The sequence below is a fragment of the Diabrotica virgifera genome, chromosome 1, assembly GCF_917563875.1.
Source record: "Diabrotica virgifera virgifera chromosome 1, PGI_DIABVI_V3a".
NCBI classification, from domain to species: Eukaryota; Metazoa; Arthropoda; class Insecta; order Coleoptera; family Chrysomelidae; genus Diabrotica; species Diabrotica virgifera.
In genome coordinates, this window is record NC_065443.1 from 253,033,052 (window position 1) to 253,040,165 (window position 7,114).

The window sequence follows — 7,114 nt, forward strand, 5'->3', positions numbered from 1 at the left end:
AACCAAGGGCGAATTCGACCAATTAAGGTCATACTAGATGATGAAAATGATGTATTTGCTTTAATACGGCAAGCTAAATTTCTAAGAAATGGGAACTACAAAAATGTGTCAATGTCATTTGATCGAACTAGACATCAAATTAATTATTACAACAATGTAAAGGTTGAACTAAACAACATGAATGCGAGTGGAAATGGATCTTTCAAAATCAAGTATATGAATGGTATACCCAAGGTAGTGCCTTTAAACCAATAGAGCCCGACAGTGTTGTAGGATGTGAACTTATATGTTATTACCAGAATGTACGTGGTCTTAACTCTAAAGTTTCAGAGTTTTATACTAGTGTAAGTGAGGGTGAATATGACATTATTGCTTTAAGTGAGACCTGGTTGAACAAGGATGTGTCCAGTCTAGAGTTGTTTCCTGATCAATACGATGTGTATAGAAAGGATCGAAAATTTGATGTTGTAGATAAAACCACTGGGGGAGGCGTCTTATTAGCGCTGAAGACGGAGATTAAATCGTCTGTTATCGATGTATCCACATACGATCTACAGTTTCCCCTAATCGATATGTTAGCTGTAAAATGTTGTGTTGGTTATAGAAAATTTTATGTTTTAGTTCTTTATATTATTGATAAGTTAAGTTCTGAAGACTTCGAATACTTTTTTGAATGTTTAGAACAACTGGATATATTTAATGAAACCATTGTTATATTAGGTGACTTCAATGTACCCAAGTTTGTAGATCAAAGCAGATTAGATAAAAAAACATCAACTGTATTAGATTTTTTACGTTTATTTAATTTAGTTCAATGTGCCTAATAACTTAGGTCGTTTGTTGGATTTAGTAATGTCATCAGAGAAATGTGATATTATTCATGATAATTCTTCACTGGTTAAAGAAGATGGTCATCATCCTGCACTTATGATAAAGATTAATAATTTGGGAAAAAAGGAAATTAGGTTTTTACCAAATTCTAATTCGAAAATGTATAATTTTCGGAAAGCAAATTTCACTTCTCTGTATTCTGAACTATTACAAACTAATTGGGACTTTTTAGATAATTACGATGATGTAAATATAGCATTAAAGCAATTTTATAATATATTGTATACAATAGTTGATAGATATGTTCCGGTATACAAAAATTATAAACATAAGTATCCAAATTGGTATCACTCAGATATTATTAAAAATATTAAACTCAAAGCCAAAAACCGTCAAAAGTATAGAAAAACAGGAAACGAAATATATCACATAGAATTTAAAAGATTGCGCAAAGTTATTAAACAGCAAATTAAAACTGCATATAACAATTACATTGAAAACATTCAAGACAGTATTACCATTGAAACAAAATCATTTTGGTCTTATGTACATACTAAAAATAAGTCATCGCGAATTCCAGGTGAAATGTGCTATGAGGGAAATACTTTTGATAATCCCCAGGATATTGTCAACGCTTTTAAAACATTTTTTAAAAAAGTATATGTATCTACTGACAATAATGAACCAGAGGACATCAGCGTTCAGGGTTTTAATTTACCAACCATTAATTTTTTGAAATTTGAAGAAAATGAAATTCTGGAAGCTTTTAAAAGATTAAAAAATAAAATGACGACTGGTCCAGATAAGATTCCAGCATTTCTAGTTAAAGATTGTACACGAATATTTGTCAAACCGCTTCAAAAACTGTTTAACTTGTCTTTGGAAACTGGAAAATATCCTGAAATATGGAAAGAGTCAAAAGTATGTCCTATATTTAAAAATGGAGTTAAATCTGATATATCTAATTACAGACCTGTCTCTCTGTTGTGTAACTTCTCAAAGATTTTCGAGATTGTTCTGTATAATCGTATATATCCGTGTGTTCGCGGCTATATTGCACCTTTTCAACACGGATTCATAGATAAACGATCTACCGTCACAAACCTGGTAGTGATGACACAATTTATTTCTGAAGTATTAGATGAACAAGGACAAATTGATGTCGTATATACAGATTTATCGAAGGCATTTGATAAGGTGGTTCATCCGTATTTATTATCCAAGTTATCAAATTTAGGATTTTCTGTTAATTTAATTAAATTCTTTGGTAGTTATTTAATAGGAAGGAGACAGTATGTATTCTATAATGGCTTTAAGTCAGATTTAATTCTGTCTAAGTCTGGTGTTCCGCAAGGCTCCAATCTAGGACCGTTATTATTTTTACTTTATATTAATGATTTGTTTCAAGAAATTAACTGTAAAAAATTGTGTTTTGCGGACGACTTGAAAATTTTCTGTAAGATCGACACTATTGGCGATTGTTTAGAACTTCAGCGTAACTTAACTGCTATTGATACATGGTGTACTAATAACAAACTACTATTAAATTCTGCAAAATGTAAAGTAGTGAGTTTTTGCAGGAAATTGACGACAATTAACTTTAACTATATAATTCAGAACTCTGTTTTGGAAAAATGTAATAGCCTCAAAGACTTAGGTGTCATTTTTGACTGCAAGTTAACTTTCAATTTGCATATTGAACAAAAAGTTTCTGAAGCTATGAGAATGTACGGTTTCATTATTAGGAATTGCAGAAACTTCATCAACATAACACCAATAAAATTATTATACTATTCTCTAGTACGTCCAAAATTAGAATATTGCAGTTTAGTTTGGTATCCTATATATAATTGTTATACAAAAGATATTGAAAAAGTACAGAGAAAACTTATAAAATATCTGATATTTAAAATTGATGGAATCTATCCTAACCGTGGATGTGATAATAATACATTATGTTGTAGAGTTGACATGGTTAGTTTAGAATTAAGGAGAGAAATTAGTTCATTAACATTTTTGTATAAATTATTACATAACAGTATTGACTGTAGTGATTTATTAGCACAAATTAATTTCAACGTTCCTCGAGTTAGATCTAGATCAAACGTTTTATTTAAGTGTCCAAGAACAAGAACAAATATATTAGTTAAATCGCCTCTTTTTGTCATGTGTAAGAATTATAATAGTATTTGCAATCATTGTGATATTTTTTCGTGCTCACTTAATGATTTGTTAAAAATGGCTTCTCTTTACTTAGATTAGGTCTCTACTATTACTTTGTAGATGTTATACTAATGAATTATGTGATTTTTTTTCTGTATTTGTCCTATAAATGGGAAACTGTTGGGCAATAAAGCTATTATTATTATCCAGATTTAGCCATACGGCTCACACTCCCTCTAAGGGGAAAATTGACTCATCCCAGATACCTACGGTATCAAAAGGATTGAGCTCTGGTGGGACTCTTTCCGTGTTATCGAGCCCTAGGTGACTTGGAATGCAGGTGTATCTCCCAGAAATTTTCGTACGCATCTGGCCGTCGCGAGTAGTACAGTTTTCTGCATGGTCTTATAAAGATGTTCATTCAGACCCAGCTTTTTTATGCTTTCGAGGAGGGTCTTCGGAATGACTCCAGTAGTAGAAATAATAATCGGTATCGTCTGGGTACTTTGCATTCTCCATTGCCTTCGTATTTGAATTTCTAGATCTCTGTACTTGGCGATCTTTTCAGTAAATTTACTACGTAGATTATTGTTGTTAGGTATCGCCACATCAATTAGTGTTGTTTGTCTTGTTAATTTATTAACTAGTACGAGATCTGGTCTATTATGTGCCACTGTTTGGTCTGTGAGCACAGTGCGGTCCCAGTATAGCTTGTAGTTGCCATCCTCAAGCATACTCTCAGGGACGTATTGATAATACGGGAGATGCTCTGTTTGGATAAGTCCCAGCTTGATAGCTATCTCTTGATGAAGGATTTTTCCCACTGCGTCATGCCGTTCCTTGTATTCAGTTGCAGCAAATGCCTGGCAGCCCCCTGTAAGATGTTGGATGGTTTCTTGGGCTTGACATCCATATCGGCATCTGTCGTTTTGAACCTGAGGGTCTTTGATGATATATTTCAGGTAATTTCTGGTTGGTATAACCTGATCCTGAATGGCCAGTAATGAACCCTCCGTCTCAGGGAACATCTTTCCTGATGTCAACCAGTAGTTCGACGCTATATTGTCGACATAATTTTGGCTGACCTCACTGGGATGTCGCCCGTGCAGAGGTTTACCCATCCAGGCGCGCACTTTTTCGTCCTTAGTAAGGTGGTTTATGCGCATTTCTGGTTCCCTCAGTTTGATCGGTGTTGTGTCATCTACTGCGCAGATAGCGCGATGTAGAGTAGATGTCTCAGCCTGCATCTGAAAATAAGTTCTTAAATTAGCAATTTGTTTATCTAATTGCTCACCTATATCCATAAGTCCTCTTCCTCCTAGATTCCGTGGTAATGTTGTTCTTTCTACTGCACTTTTAGGATGGTGTTTTTGTGCCTTTGTGAGGTGTGTTCGTACTTTTCGCTGAAGAGCTTCTATATCTGTTTTTGTCCACTTAACAATACCAAATGAGTAGCTAAGCGCGGAACATGCGTAGGTGTTTAGTGCCTTAAACAAATTTCTACTGTTAAGGTGTGAGCGAAGTAGCTGTTTTACCCTTCGTATAAACTCAGTAGTTATCTCTGTTTTCATTTGTTTATGGTCAATTTTCCGCGCTTGCTTTACTCCAAGATATTTATACATATCGTTTTCACCCATGGCCTCGATGTTCTGGCCATTTTGCATATCGAATCCTCCGGGCTGTACTTTTCCTCTGACTATATTTAAAATACGACACTTATCTAGTCCGAAGTGCATATTAATATCATTAGAAAAAGTTTCTACAGTTTTTAGCATCTCGTCGAGTTGGTTTCGAGTGGAAGCCATTAATTTCAAATCATCCATGTACAATAAATGATTAAGCTTCGCCACCACATTGTTGTTATTTTTGATGCTAAAACCTGCATCTGAGGAGTTCAATAGCTGAGATAGTGGGTTCATAGCTAGACAGAACCACAGAGGACTCAACGAATCTCCTTGAAACAGGCCCCGGCTGATTACGATATTTTCAGTTTCGATGTTACTTTCACCAGGTATTTGAAGGTGAATTCTAGTTTTCCACTCTGTTATTATATGTTGTAAAAAGGTCACTATATTATCATCGACTTTATATATTCTCAATATATCTATAAGCCATTCATGCGGCACTGAATCAAAGGCCTTCTTGTAATCAATAAAAGCAGTAAATAGATTCCTCTTTTTGGAATATGCTTGATTAGAAATGACTGAGTCGATGATAAGTTGTTCTTTGCAACCCATGGAACCCTTAGCGCATCCTTTCTGTTGAGGCTCTATGCTATTGTTCAGAGCACAGTGTTGGTAGATACGCCGGGCTACACAGGATGTGACCAATTTATACAAAGTTGGAAGGCAAGTAATTGGGCGGTATTTTGCTGGATCTTGGGTGTTATTTTGATCCTTCGGTATTAAATAAGTGGTTCCCTGAGTTAGGAATGATGGTATATCCTGCGGATTAGAAATAACATGATTAATTAGTGTTGATAAGCATTCATGAGCACTCGAGAGCTTCTTGAGCCAAAAGTTTTGAACTCCGTCTGGTCCAGGAGATTTCCAGTTATGAAGCTCTTTGATGATATTTGAGACTTCTTCAGTGGTGAAAGGTTCATAGAGAGTAGTAGTGTAGTGTTGGCAGTTCTGTGCCGTATCTTCTATCCATCCAGCATTGTTGTTAAGAGCAGCTGGTGTGGAAAGTTATTATTATCCAGATTTAGCCATACGGCTTACACTCCCTCTAAGGGGAAAATTGACTCATCCCAGATACCTACGGTATCAAAAGGATTGAGCTCTGGTGGGACTCTTTCCGTGTTATCGAGCCCTAGGTGACTTGGTATGCAGGTGTATCTCCCAAAAATTTCCGTACACATCTGGCTGTTGCGAGTAGTACTGCTTTCTGCATGGTCTTATAAAGATGTTCATTCAGACCCAGCTTTTTTATGCTTTCGAGGAGGGTCTTCGGAATGACTCCAGTAGTAGACATGATAATCGGTATCGTCTGGGTACTTTGCATTCTCCATTGCCTTCGTATTTGAATTTCTAGATCTCTGTACTTGGCGATCTTTTCAGTGAATTTACTACGTAGATTATTGTTGTTAGGTATCGCCACATCAATTAGTGTTGTTTGTCTTGTTAATTTATTAACTAGTACGAGATCTGGTCTATTGTGTGCCACTGTTTGGTCTGTGAGCACAGTGCGGTCCCAGTATAGCTTGTAGTTGCCATCCTCAAGCATACTCTCAGGGACGTATTGATAATACGGGAGATGGTCCGTTTGAAGAAGTCCAAGCTTGATAGCTATCTCTTGATGAAGGATTTTTCCCACTGCGTCATGCCGTTCCTTGTATTCAGTTGCAGCAAATGCCTGGCAGCCCCCTGTAAGATGTTGGATGGTTTCTTGGGCTTGACATCCATATCGGCATCTGTCGTTTTGAACCTGAGGGTCTTTGATGATATATTTCAGGTAATTTCTCGTTGGTATAACCTGATCTTGAATGGCCAATAATGAACCTTCCGTTTCAGGGAACATCTTTCCTGATGTCAACCAGTAGTTCGACGCTATATTGTCGACGTAATCTTGGCTGACCTCATTGGGATGCCGCCCGTGCAGAGGTTTACCCATCCAGGCGCGCACTTTTTCGTCCTTAGTAAGGTGGTTTATGCGCATTTCTGGTTCCCTCAGTTTGATCGGTGTTGTGTCATCTACTGCGCAGATAGCGCGATGAAGAGTAGATGTCTCAGCCTGCATCTGAAAATAAGTTCTTAAATTAGCAATTTGTTTATCTAATTGCTCACCTATATCCATAAGTCCTCTTCCTCCTAGATTCCGTGGTAATGTTGTTCTTTCTACTGCACTTTTAGGATGGTGTTTTTGTGCCTTTGTGAGGTGTGTTCGCACTTTTCGCTGAAGAGCATCTATATCTGTTTTTGTCCACTTAACAATACCAAATGAGTAGCTAAGCGCGGAACATGCGTAGGTGTTTAGTGCCTTAAACAAATTTCTACTGTTAAGGTGTGAGCGAAGCAGCTGTTTTACCCTTCGTAAAAACTCAGTAGTTATCTCTGTTTTCATTTGTTTATGGTCAATTTTCCGCGCCTGCTTTACTCCAAGATATTTATACATATCG